This window comes from Triticum urartu, chromosome 7, assembly GCF_003073215.2.
Source record: "Triticum urartu cultivar G1812 chromosome 7, Tu2.1, whole genome shotgun sequence".
In the NCBI taxonomy this organism is placed as follows: Eukaryota; Viridiplantae; Streptophyta; class Magnoliopsida; order Poales; family Poaceae; genus Triticum; species Triticum urartu.
Genome location: NC_053028.1, coordinates 173521103 through 173534844, shown reverse-complemented (window position 1 = coordinate 173534844; position 13742 = coordinate 173521103).

The following is a 13742-nucleotide window of genomic DNA, read 5'->3' as shown; positions in this document are numbered from 1 at the left end:
GCAAGCATTTTACGGAAAGCACCATGAATAAAATGTGAACCACCATCAGTCATTAAATATCTAGGGACTCCAAACCTAGGAAAAATAACTTCTTTAAGAATTTTAATAGAAGTGTTATGATCAGCACTACTAGTTGGAATAGCTTCTACCCACTTAGTAACGTAATCGACAGCAACTAAAATATGTGTATATCCATTAGAGGCAGGAAAAGGTCCCATATAATCAAAGCCCCAAACATCAAACGGTTCAATAACAACTGAATAATTCATAGGAATTTCTTGACGTCTACTAATATTACCAATTCTCTGACATTCATCCCAAGATAGGACAAACTTACGGGCATCCTTGAAGAGAGTAGGCCTAAAACCAGATTGCAATACCATATGTGCAGTTCTATCTCCCGCGTGGTGTCCTCCATAAGTTTCAGAGTGGCACTTGCATAGGATATGTTCCTGTTCATGCTCAGGTACACAACGTCTAATAACACCATCTACTCCTTCTTTATAAAGATGTGGGTCATCCTAAAAGTAATGTCTCAAATCATAGAAGAACTTTTTCTTTTGTTGGTATGTGAAGCTAGGTGGTATAAATTTAGCAACTATGTAATTAGCATAATCACCATACCAAGGGGTACTACGAGAAGTACTTATGACATTTAATTGTTCATCAGGAAAGCTATCATCAATAGGTAGTGGGTCATCAAGAACATTCTCTAACCTAGATAAGTTGTCTGCAATGGGGTTCTCAGCTCCTTTTCTATCAACAATATGCAAATCAAATTCTTGTAGCAAGAGAACCCATCTAATAAGTCTAGGTTTAGCATCTTTCTTCTCCATAAGATATTTAATAGCAGCGTCATCAGTGTGGATAGTTACTTTAGAATCAACAATATAAGGTCTGAACTTATCATAAGCAAATACAACTGCTAAAAGTTCTTTTTCAGTAGTAGCATAATTTCTTTGAGCATTGTATAGAGTCTTACTAGCAAAATGGGTAACATTTAATTTCTTTTCAACTCTTTGCCCTAGAACAGCACCTACAGCATAATCGCTAGCATCACACATAATTTCAAAGGGTAAATTCCAATCAGCCGGCTGAACAATAGGTGCAGAGACTAATGCTTTCTTAAGTATTTCAAATTCTTCTACACAATCATCATCAAAGACAAATGGTATATCTTTTCGTAATAAATTAGTCAGAGGCCGAGAAATTTTCGAGAAGTCCTTAATGAACCTCCTATAAAATCCGGCGTGACCAAGGAAACTTCTTATACCTTTGATGTCCTTGGGACATGGCATCTTTTCAATAGCATCAACCTTGGCTTTATCAACTTCAATACCTCTTTCAGAAACTTTATGCCCCAATACAATACCCTCATTTACCATAAAGTGGCACTTTCCCCAATTCAAGAAAAGATTAGTTTCTTCACATCCCTACAAAACTCGATCAAGATTTCTCAAGCAATCATCAAAAGAAGATCCATAGACGGAAAAGTCGTCCATGGAAACCTCACAAATCTTTTCACAAAAGTCAGAGAATATAGCCATCATGCATCTTTGAAAGGTAGCAGGTGCATTACATAAACCAAAAGGCATACGTCTATAAGCAAAAGTACCAAAAGGGCATGTAAAAGTAGTCTTTGATTGATCTTTAGCCGACACAGGTATTTGAGAGAAACCAGAATTACCATCTAGAAAGCAGTAATGTGTATGTTTGCATAATCTTTCTAGCATTTGATCGATAAAAGGTAAGGGGTAATGATCTTTCTTAGTAGCCTTATTTAATTTGCGAAAATCAATTACCATCCTATAACCTGTAATAATTCTTTGTGGAATCAATTCATCTTTATCATTAGGAACAATAGTAATACCTCCCTTCTTAGGGACACAATGAACATGACTTACCCACTGACTATCAGCAACGGGATAAATTATACGTGCCTCCAAAAGTTTTAGTATTTCTTTTCTTAACACTTCTTTCATTTTAGGATTTAGACGTCGTTGAGGATCACGAACTGGTTTGGCATCTGCTTCCAAATTTATTTTATGTTGACATAGAGTGGGACTAATGCCCTTAAGATCATCAAGAGTATATCCAATAGCACCACGGTGCTTCTTCAGAGTTTTCAATAATCTTTCTTCTTCATGCTCTGAAAGGTTAGCACTAATAATAATAGGATATATCTTCTTTTCATCAAGATAAGCATATTTAAGATTATCAGGCAACGGTTTAAGATCAAACACGGGATCACCCTTAGGTGGAGGAGGATCCCCTAGGATTTCAACACGCAAATTTTGTTTCAGCATAGGTTCATGTTTAAAGAATACTTCATCTATCTCCCTTCTTTCATTCATAAACATATCATTCTCATGGTCTAGCAAATATTGTTCTAAAGGATCACTAGGAGGTACGACAATAGAAGCAAGACCAATAATTTCATCCTTACTAGGCAATTCTTCTTCTCGGTGTTGTTTACTAAATTTAGAGATATTAAATTCATGAGTCATATCATCCAAGCCAATAGTAACAACATTCTTTTCGTAATCTATCTTAGCATTAACAGTGTTCAAGAAGGGTCTACAAAATAAAATGGGACAAAAACTATCTTGTGGGGAACTAAGAACAAGAAAATCAGCAGGATATTTAGTTTTCCCGCACAAGACTTCAACATCTCTAACAATTCCCACTGCTGAAATAGTATCTCTATTAGCAAGTTTAATTGTGACATCAATATCTTCTAATTCAGCAGGTGCAATTTCATGCTTGATTTATTTATACAAGTCATAAAGTATAACACTAGCACTAGCACCCATATCACATAAGCCATGATAACAATGTTCTCCTATTTTAACAGAAATAACAGGCACGCCTACCACAGGTCTATGTTTATCTTTAGCACAAGGTTTAGCAATTCTAGCAGTTTCACCACAGAACTGAATAACATGCCCATCAATATTATCAGACAAGAGATCTTTAACAATAGCAATATCAGTTTCTACTTTAACTTGCTCAGGAGGTGTATATGTTTTAATATTGCTTTTACGAACCACAGTTGAAGATTTAGCATGATCCTTTATCCTAACAGGGAAAGGTGGTTTCTCAACATAACAAGTAGGAACAATAGGATCATTATAAGTGACAGTCTTTTCTTCAACTTTAATAGGTGCAGCTACTTTTACTTCTATGGGAGGATGATATTTAAACCACTTCTCCTTAGGGAGATCAACATAAGTAGCAAAAGATTCACAAAAAGAAGCTACTATCTCAGAATCAAGTCCATATTTAGTGCTGAACTTACGGAAAATATCGGTATCCATAAAAGATTTAACACAATCAAACTTAGGTGTCATACCTGACTCCTTACCATTGTCGAGGTCCCAATCTTCAGAGTTGCGTTTAATTCTATCCAATAAATCCCATCTAAATCCAATAGTCTTCATCATAAAAGAGCCAGCACAAGAAGTATTGAGCATGGTGCGATTATTTTCAGAAAGCCGAGCATAAATTTTTTTGAAGAATTGTTTCTCTTGGAAGCTCATGATTGGGGCATGAATATAACATTGATTTAAGCCTCCCCCAAGCTTGAGCGATGCTTTCTCCTTCGCGAGGCCAAAAATTATATATATAATTGTGATCACGATGAACAAGATGCATAGGGTAATATTTTTGATGAAATTCCAATTTCAATCTTCTATAGTTCCATGATCTCGTATCATCACATAGCCTATACCATATCAATGCGTCTCCCTTCAAAGATAAAGGGAAGACCTTCTTCTTAGCAACATCATCGGGTACACCTGCAAGCTTAAATAATCCACAAACTTCATCCACATAAATTAGGTGTTCATCAGGATGTTTTGTTCCATGTCCTGTAAAAGGATTAGCTAGCAGTTTTTCTATCATACCCGAAGGATACTCATAAGGAATTTCATTTTCAATAGGTTCAGTAGGTTGAGGAGCAACTCTTTGCTCTACTGGTCGGGGTGAAGATACCCCGAACAAGCCCCTCAGAGGATTACTTTCCATAGTAACAAGTGACAGTAAATTTCAGCACACTATATAAATTTTTCCTCACCAAATTCCACCTACCAAAGGCGCTTCACTCCCCGGCAACGGCGCCAGAAAAGAGTCTTGATGACCCACAAGTATAGGGGATCTATCATAGTCCTTTCGATAAGTAAGAGTGTTGAACCCAACGAGGAGCGGAAGGAAATGATAAGCAGTTTTCAGCAAGGTATTCTCTGCAAGTACTGAAATAAGTGGTAATAGATAGTTTTGTGATAAGATAAATTGTAACGAGCAAAAAGTAACAAAAGTAAATAAAGTGCAGCAAGGTGGCCCAATCCTTTTTGTAGCAAAGGACAATCCTGGACACATGGGAATATCGTCAAGATAGTTTTCATCACGTTCATATGATTCGCGTTCCGTACTTTGATAATTTGACATGTGGGTGGACCGGTGCTTGGGTGTTGTTCTTACTTGAACAAGCATCCCACTTATGATTAACCTCTATTGCAAGCATTTGCAACTACAACAAAAGTATTAAGGTAAACCTAACCATACCATGAAACATATGGATCCAAATCAGCCCCTTACGAAGCAACGCATAAACTAGGGTTTAAGCTTCTGTCACTCTAGCAACCCTTATTACCTCACAATGCCTTCCTCTAGGCCCAAATAATGGTGAAGTGTTATGTAGTCGACGTTCACATAACACCACTAGAGGCTAGACAACATACATCTCATCAAAATATCGAATGAATACCAAATTCACACGACTACTAATAGCAAGACTTCTCCCTTGTCCTCAGGAACAAACGTAACTACTCACAAAGCATATGCATGTTCATAATCAGAGGGGTAATAATATTCATAAAGGATCTGAACATATGATCTTCCACCAATTAAACCAACTAGCATCAACTATAAGGAGTAATTAACACTACTAGCAACCTACTACCACCAATCCCGGACTTGGAGACAAGAATTGGATACAAGAGATGAACTAGGGTTTTGAGATGAGATGGTGTTGATGAAGATGTTGATGGAGATTGCCCTCTCCCGATGAGAGGAGCGTTGGTGATGACGATGGCGATGATTTCCCCCTCCGGGAGGGAAGTTTCCCCGGCAGAACAGCTCTGCTGGAGCTCTAGATTGGATCCGCCAAGGTTCCGCCTCGTGGCGGCGGAGTTTCATCCCGAAAGGTTGCTTCTTATTTTTTTCTTGATGAAAGACTTCATATAGGAGAAGATGGTCATTGGAGAGCCACCAGGGGGCCCACGAGGTAGGGGGGCGCGCCCTAGGGGGGGCGCCCCTCACCCTCGTGAGCAAGGTGTGGGCCCCTGGTCTTCATCTTTGGCGAGGATTTTTCATTATTATAAGGTGTTCCGTGGAGTTTCAGGACTTTTGGAGTTGTGCAGAATAGATCTCTAATATTTGCTCCTTTTCCAGCCTAGAATTCCAGCTGCCGGCATTCTCCCTCCTTATGTAAACCTTGTAAAATAAGAGAGAATAGCCATAAGTATTGTGACATAATGTGAAATAATAGCCCATAATGCAATAAATATCGATATAAAAGCATGATGCAAAATGGACGAATCACTATGCTCCCTGGCAACAGCGCCAGAAAATAGTCTTGATAACCTACAAGTGTAGGGGATCGTAATAGTTTTCGAGGGTAGAGTATTCAACCCAAATTTATTGATTCGACAGACGTGGAGTCAAAGAATATTCTCAAGTATTAGCTGCTAACTTGTCAATTCAACCACACCTGGAAACTTAATATCTGCAGCAAAGTGTTTAGTAGCAAAGTAATATGATAGTAGTGGTAATGGTAGCAAAAGGTAATGATAGCAAAAGTAATGTTTTTCGTATTTTGTAGTGATGATAACAATAGCAACGGAAAAGTAAATAAGCAAAGAACAATATGTGGAAAGCTCATAGGCAATGGATCAGTGATGGAGAATTATGCCGGATGTGGTTCATCATGTAACAGTCATAACCTAGGGTGACACAGAACTAGCTCCAATTCATCAATGTAATGTAGGCATGTATTCCGAATATAGTCATACGTGCTTATGGAAAAGAACTTGCATGACATCTTTTGTCCTACCCTCCCGTGGCAGTGGGGTCCTAATGGAAACTAAGGGATATTAAGGCCTCCTTTTAATAGAGTACCGGAACAAAGCATTAGCACATAGTGAATACATGAACTCCTCAAACTACGGTCATCACCGGTAAGTATCTCGATTATTGTCACTTCGGGGTTAATGGATCATAATGCATAATAGGTGACTATAGACTTGCAAGATAGGATCAAGAACTCTCATATATTGATGAAAACATAATAGGTTCAGATCTGAAATCATGGCACTCGGGCCCTACTGACAAGCATTAAGCATAACTAAGTCATAACAACATCAATCTCAGAACATAGTGGATACAAGGGATCAAACCCTAACAAAACTAACTCGATTACATGATAAATCTCATCCAACCCATCACCGTCCAGCAAGCCTACGATGGAATTACTCACGCACGACGGTGAGCATCATGAAATTGGTGATGGAGGAAGGTTGATGATGACGATGGCAGCGGATTCCCCTCTCCGAAGCCCCGAACGGACTCCAGATCATCCCTCCCGAGAGGTTTTAGGGCTTGGCGGCGGCTCCGTATCGTAAAATGCGATGAATCCTTCTCTCTAATTTTTTCTCCCCGAAAGCAAATATATAGAGTTGGAGTTGGGGTCGGAGGAGCTCCAGGGGGCCCATGAGGTAGGGGGCGCGCCCTGGGGGGGCAGGCGCGCCCCCACCCTCGTGGCTAGGGTGTGGGCCCCCTGGTCTTCATCTTTTGCAAGGATTTTTTATTATTTCCGAAAAGATGTTCTGTCAAGTTTCAGGTCATTCCGAGAACTTTTGTTTATGCACATAAATAACACCATGGCAATTCTGCTGAAAACAGCGTCAGTCCGGGTTAGTTCCATTCAAATCATGCAAGTTAGAGTCCAAAACAAGGGCAAAAGTGTTTGGAAAAGTAGATACGACGGAGACGTATCAACTCCCCCAAGCTTAAACCTTTGCTTGTCCTCAAGCAATTCAGTTGCCAAACCGAAAGTGATAAAGAAAAACTTTTACAAAATCTGTTTGCTCTTGTTGTTGTAAATATGTAAAGCCAGCATTCAAGTTTTCAGCAAAGATTATAAACTAACCATATTCACAATAACTCATAGGTCTCATGTTTACTCATATCAATGGCATAATCAACTAGCGAGCAATAATAATAAATCTCGGATGACAACACTTTCTCAAAACAATCATAATATGATATAACAAGATGGTATCTCGCTAGCCCATTTTGAGGCTGCAAAACATAAATGCAGAGCACCTTTAAAGATCAAGGGCTGACTAGACATTGTAATTCATGGTAAAAGAGATCCGGTCAAGTCATACTCAATGTAAACTAACAGTAATGAATGCAAATGACAAAGGTGCTCTCCAACTGGTGCTTTTTAATAAGAGGATGATGGCTCAACATGAAAGTATATAGATAGGGCCTTTGCAGAGAGGGAAGCGGGGATTTGTAGAGGTGCCAGAGCTCGATTTTGAAATAGAGGTGAATAATATTTTGAGCGGTATACTTTCATTGTCAACATAACAACCAAGAGATGGCGATATCTTCCATGCTACACACATTATAGGTGGTTCCCAAACAGAATGGTAAAGTTTATCCTCCCCCTCCACCAACAAGCATCAATCCATGGCTTGCTCGAAACAACGAGTGCCTCCAACTAACAAGAGTCCCAGGGGGAGTTTTGTTTGTAATTATTTTGATTTGATCTGCATAAAGCATGGGACTAGGCATCCCGGTGACTAGCCATTTTCTCGTGAGTGAGGAGCGGAGTCCACTCCTCTTGAGAATAACCCGCCTAACATGGAAGATACGGACAGCCCTAGTTGATACATGAGCTATTCGAGCATACAAAACAGGATGTTTATTTGAAGGTTTAGAGTTTGGCACATACAAATTTACTTGGAACGGCAGGTAGATACCATATATAGGTAGGTATGGTGGACTCATATGGAATAACTTTGGGGTTTATGTAGTTGCATGCACAAGCAACATTCCCGCTTAGTACAGGTGAAGGCTAGAAAAAGACTGGGAAGCGACCAGCTAGAGAGCGACAACAGTCATGAACATGCATTTAAATTAATCAACACCGAATGCAAGCATGAGTAGGATATAATCCACCATGAACATAAATATCGTGAAGGCTATGTTGATTTTGTTTCAACTACATGCGTGAACATGTGCCAAGTCAAGTCACTTAAATCATTTAGAGGAGGATACCACCCTATCATACCACATCACAACCATTTTAATAGCATGTTGGCACGCAAGGTAAACCATTATAAGCTCCTAGCTAATCAAGAATGGCACAAGAAACTATGATCTCTAGTTGTTATTGCAAACATGTTTATTCATAATAGGCTGAATCAGGAACGGTGAACTAATCATATTTACAAAAACAAGAGAGGTCGAGTTCATACCAGCTTTTCTCATCTCAGTCAGTCCATCATATATCGTCATAATTGCCTTTCACTTGCACGATCGAACGATGTGGATAATAATAATAGTGCATGTGCATTGGACTAAGCTGGAATCTGCAAGCATTCAATAAACATGAGAAGACAAGGCAATATGGGCTCTTTTGTCAGATCAAGAATAATGCATATAAGAGCCACTTCAACAATTTAATCATAGTCTTCTCCTATCGACCCCCAAAGAAAAGAAATAAAACTATTTACACGGGAAAGCTCCCAACAAGCAAAAAGAAGAACAGGAAATATTTTTGGGTTTTCTTTTTAATTACTACTACAAGCATGGAAATTAAAACTAGCTAAAGGCTACAACTAATTTTTTTTGTTTTTCTTAAGGTTTATTAAACACACAAGAAGAAAGCATAAAAAGGAAAATAAACTAGCATGGATATTGCAATGAAAAAGTAGGAGCACCGACATCTAGCAATGAGTGTGTGAACATGAATATAATGTCGGTGAGAAATACGTACTCCCCCAAGCTTAGGCTTTTGGCCTAAGTTGGTCTATGGCCACGGCTGGCCTGGCAGATATCCATAGTAATAGTTGGGGTCGTACTATGAAGAAGAAGACTCTGATTGCCACTGGTTGGCAATCATCTCCAGATCCCACTCGTAATTAGACTATCGTGGAGGATCAACTTGTGGTTCTGACTCTGGCTCTGTGGCTGATGTAGGGTTCCGGTAGGCGTGAATAGCCTCTAACGGAACAAGGTACTGGCTTGCAGATAAATCAAACAAGGAAGGAGCAGGCAGGGTAATAGTCTCAGGATGATGTTTATCAAAGAACAATTTGTATTTAAGCTCCCCTTCCCTATTCTTTATAATAAAATCATGCGCTACGATACTCTTATAATCTAAATAAACAGTGGGCAGCAATTTTTCTTCTTTTTCATAGTGCCTAATGGGTATGTTAAAATGTGCAGCTAGGCGTGAAGCATAGATGCCTCCAAAGATGGGGCCCTTTGTATGGGTCAGACTTAACCGTTTAGCAATAATACCGCCCCTAGTAATAGAGTTATCACAGAATAAACCGTGGAACAAAATAATAATATCAGGAACACTAAGGTTTCCACAGTTTCCACGACCAATTAAGCAACGACTAGCAAATATTGCAAAGTAGCGTAAAACAGGAAAATGTATGCTAGTGATTCGTGCATCGGAAACCTTCCTCGTTTCCCCTATAGTGATGGTATCAATAAACCCCTCCACATCACCGTGATGTGGTTCCTCTATCGTGCCCTCGAAAGGGATCAAACAAACCCGACAAAAATCATAAAGTGACATCTCCTTATGCTCATCATATAAATAAAACTCCACCGTAGGTGGTGAGTTTCTAGCATGGAAATGAAAGTTTTGCACAAAGATATTGGTGAGTAAGAGATACTGTGCACGTTGGTCGTGGAGGAAGGCGGTGAGGCCTGCATTCTCAACCAATTCATAAAAATCATCATAAATCCTGGCTGCTCTCAAGAAATCAACGGAAGGCCATTCACACGACCGAACCTCCGCGGTGTGAGGCAGATTATACTTGGGCTTCTCTGCTTTTTCATTTTGCTTTTCCTTCGAGCTTTGACTCGATGAGCCCCTCACAAATCTCTTCATTATTTTCCGAAAAAATCTGAAATTTTTAGTAACTTCAAAATAAAAGTAAACCAAACTCAACAAAATTGATAGCAACTACTCCTACAAGTGCCTAGAGAATATATCATGCATCAAAACTACTTTTGACCATATAAATTTGACATGCAAGCTCAAGAAAAGGGTCACCTAGGCAGCACAAATTTGCAATGAATAAAGCACTAGAACAAAAACTAATTGGACCAATGGAGGAGTCACATACCAAGGAACAATCTCTCCAAGCAGTTTTGTGAGAGGTGCTTTGAGCAAGGAGATCGAAAATGGCAGCAAAATGAGCTAGAACTCGTACTTGAGCTGGATATTCATGTTTGTGGGAGGAACAAGGAGTGTGTGGGTGCAGGAATAAGTGGAGGAGGGCCACCGTGGGCCCACGAGGCAGGGGGTGTTCCCAGGGGGGGTAGGGCGCGCCCTCCACCCTCGTGGCCAGGTGGATGCCCCTCCTGCTGTATTCTCAGTGCCAAATATTCTCAAATATTCCAGAAAAAATCATATTTAAATTTTAGGGCATTTGGAGAACTTTTATTTTCAGGGTATTTTTATATTACACGGATAAATCAGATAACAGATGGAAAATACTTATTTTTATTTTATTTAATATAAATAACAGAAAGTAAAAGAAGGGTACAGAGAGTTGTGTTTTCTAACTTCATCCATCTCATGATCATCAAAAGGAATCCACTAACAAGGTTGATCAAGTCTTGTTAACGAACTCATTCCGAATAACATGGAACCAGAGAAATTTCGAATAACACTATGTTACCTCAACGGGGATATGCACATCCCCAATAATAAGAATATAATATTTCTTCTTGACAGTAGGAAGAGGAAATTCAAAACCCCCAATAATAATAGATGGAATTTTTCCAATAGAGTTGATACTATGAACGTGAGGTTGTTTCCTCGAAAAGTGTACCATATGCTCATTACCATTAACATGAAAAGTGACATTGCCTTTGGTGCAATCAATAACAGCCCCTGCAGTATTCAAAAAAGGTCTTCCAAGAATAATAGACATACTATCGTCCTCGGGAATATCAAGAATAACAAAGTCCGTTAAAATAGTAATGTTTGCAACCACAACAGGCACATCCTCACAAATACCGACAGGTATAGCAGTTGATTTATCAGCCATTTGCAAAGATATTTCAGTAGGTGTCAACTTATTCAAATCAAGTCTATGATATAAAGAGAGAGGCATAACACTAACACCGGCTCCAAGATCACATGAAGCAGTTTTAACATAGTATCTTTTAATGGAGCATGGTATAGTGGGTACTCCTAGATCTCCAAGTTTCTTTGGTATCGCACCCTTAAAAGTATAATTAGCAAGCATGGTGGAAATTTCAGCTTCCGGTATCTTTCTTTTATTAGTAACAATATATTTCATGTACTTCGCATAAGGATTCATTTTAAGCATATCAGTTAATCGCATACGCAAAAAGATAGGTCTAATCATTTCAGCAAAGCGCTCAAAATCCTCATCATCCTTTTTCTTGGATGGTTTGGGAGGAAAAGGCATGGGTTTCTGAACCCATGGTTCTTTTTCTTTACCATGTTTCCTAGCAACAAAGTCTTTCTTATCATAACGTTGATTCTTTGATTGTGGGTTATCAAGATCAATAGTAGGTTCAATTTCTATATCATTATCATTACTAGGCTGACCATCATCATGAACATTATCATTAACATTATCACTAGTTCCAAGTTCATTACCAGATTGTGTTTCAGCATCAGGAATAGAAATATCATTTGGATTCTCAGGTGTTTCAGCAATAGGTTCACTAGAAGCATGCAAAGTCCTATCATTTTTCTTTTTCTTCCTTTTAGAAGGACTAGGTGCATCTATATTATTTCTCTGAGAATCTTGCTCAATTCTCTTAGGGTGGCCTTCAGGATACAAAGGTTCCTGAGTCATTCTACCAGTTCTAGTAGCCACTCTAACAGCATTATCATTATTCTTACTATTCAATTCATTGAGCAAATCATTTTGAGCTTTAAGTAGTTGTTCTATTTGAGTGGCAACCATAGAAGCATGTTTACTAATAAGTTTAAGTTCACCTTTAACATTAGCCATATAATCACCCAAGTGTTCAAGCATATTTGAATTATATTTCAATTGTCTACCAAAATAATCATTAAAATCTTCTTGCTTAACCATAAATTTATCAAACTCATCTAAGAATGGGCTAGCAAACTTAGTAAATGGGATTTCAGCTTTATCATATCTATAGAGAGAATTTACCTTTACTACCTATGTCGGGTTATCAAGACCATGTATTTCTTCAATAGGTAATGGATTAAGATCATATGTTTCTTCAACAGGCGGTAAATTAAGACTGTGTATTCCTTCAATAGGAGGTAAATTCTTAACATCTTCAGCTTTAATACCCTTTTCTTTCATAGATTTCTTTGCCTCTTGCATATCTTCAGGACTGAGAAATAGAACACCTCTCTTCTTCGGAGTTGGTTTAGGAATAGGCTCGGGAAGTGTCCAACTATTTTCATTTGTCAACATATTATTCAATAGAATTTCAGCTTCACCCGGTGTTCTTTCCCTGAAACAGAACCAGCACAACTATCCAGGTAATCTCTGGAAGCATCAGTTAGTCCATTATAAAAGATATCAAGTATTTCATTTTTCTTAAGAGGATGATCATGCAAAGCATTAAGTAACTTGAGAAGCCTCCCCCAAGCTTGTGGGAGACTCTCTTCTTCAATTTGCACAAAATTATATATATCCCTCAAAGCAGCTTGTTTCTTATGAGCAGGGAAATATTTAGCAGAGAAGTACTAAATCATATCCTCGGGACTATGCACACAACCAGGATCAAGAGAATTAAACCATATCTTAGCATCACCCTTTAATGAGAATAGAAATATTTTAAGGATATAAAAGTAGCAAGTTCTCTCATCATTAGTGAATAGGGTGGCTATATCATTTAATTTAGTAAGATGTGCAACAACAGTTTCAGATTCATAGCCATGAAAAGGACCAGATTCAACCAAAGTAATTATATCAGGATCAACACAGAATTCATAATCCTTATCAGTAACACAGATAGGTGAAGTAGCAAAAGCAGGGTCAGGTTTCATTCTAGCATTAAGGGATTGCTGCTTCCATTTAGCTAATAACCTCTTGAGCTCGTATCTATCTTTGCAAGCTAAAATAGCTAAAGCAGCTTCCTTTTCAAAAACATAACCCTCGGGAATAACAGATGATTCATATTTATTAGGGGGAGAGTCTTCATCATCACTTTCATCAATATTATCAGATTCAATATTTTCATTCTCTCTAACCCTAGCAAGTTGTTCATCAACAAATTCACCAAGTGGCACAGTAGTATCAAGCATAGAAGTAGTTTCATCATTAGTATCATGCATAGCAGAAGTGCCATCATCAATAACATGCGACATATCAGAACGAATAGCAGAAGCAGGTTTAGGTGTCGCGAGCTTACTCAAAACAGAAGGTGATTCAAGTGCAGAGCTAGATGGTAGTTCCTTACCT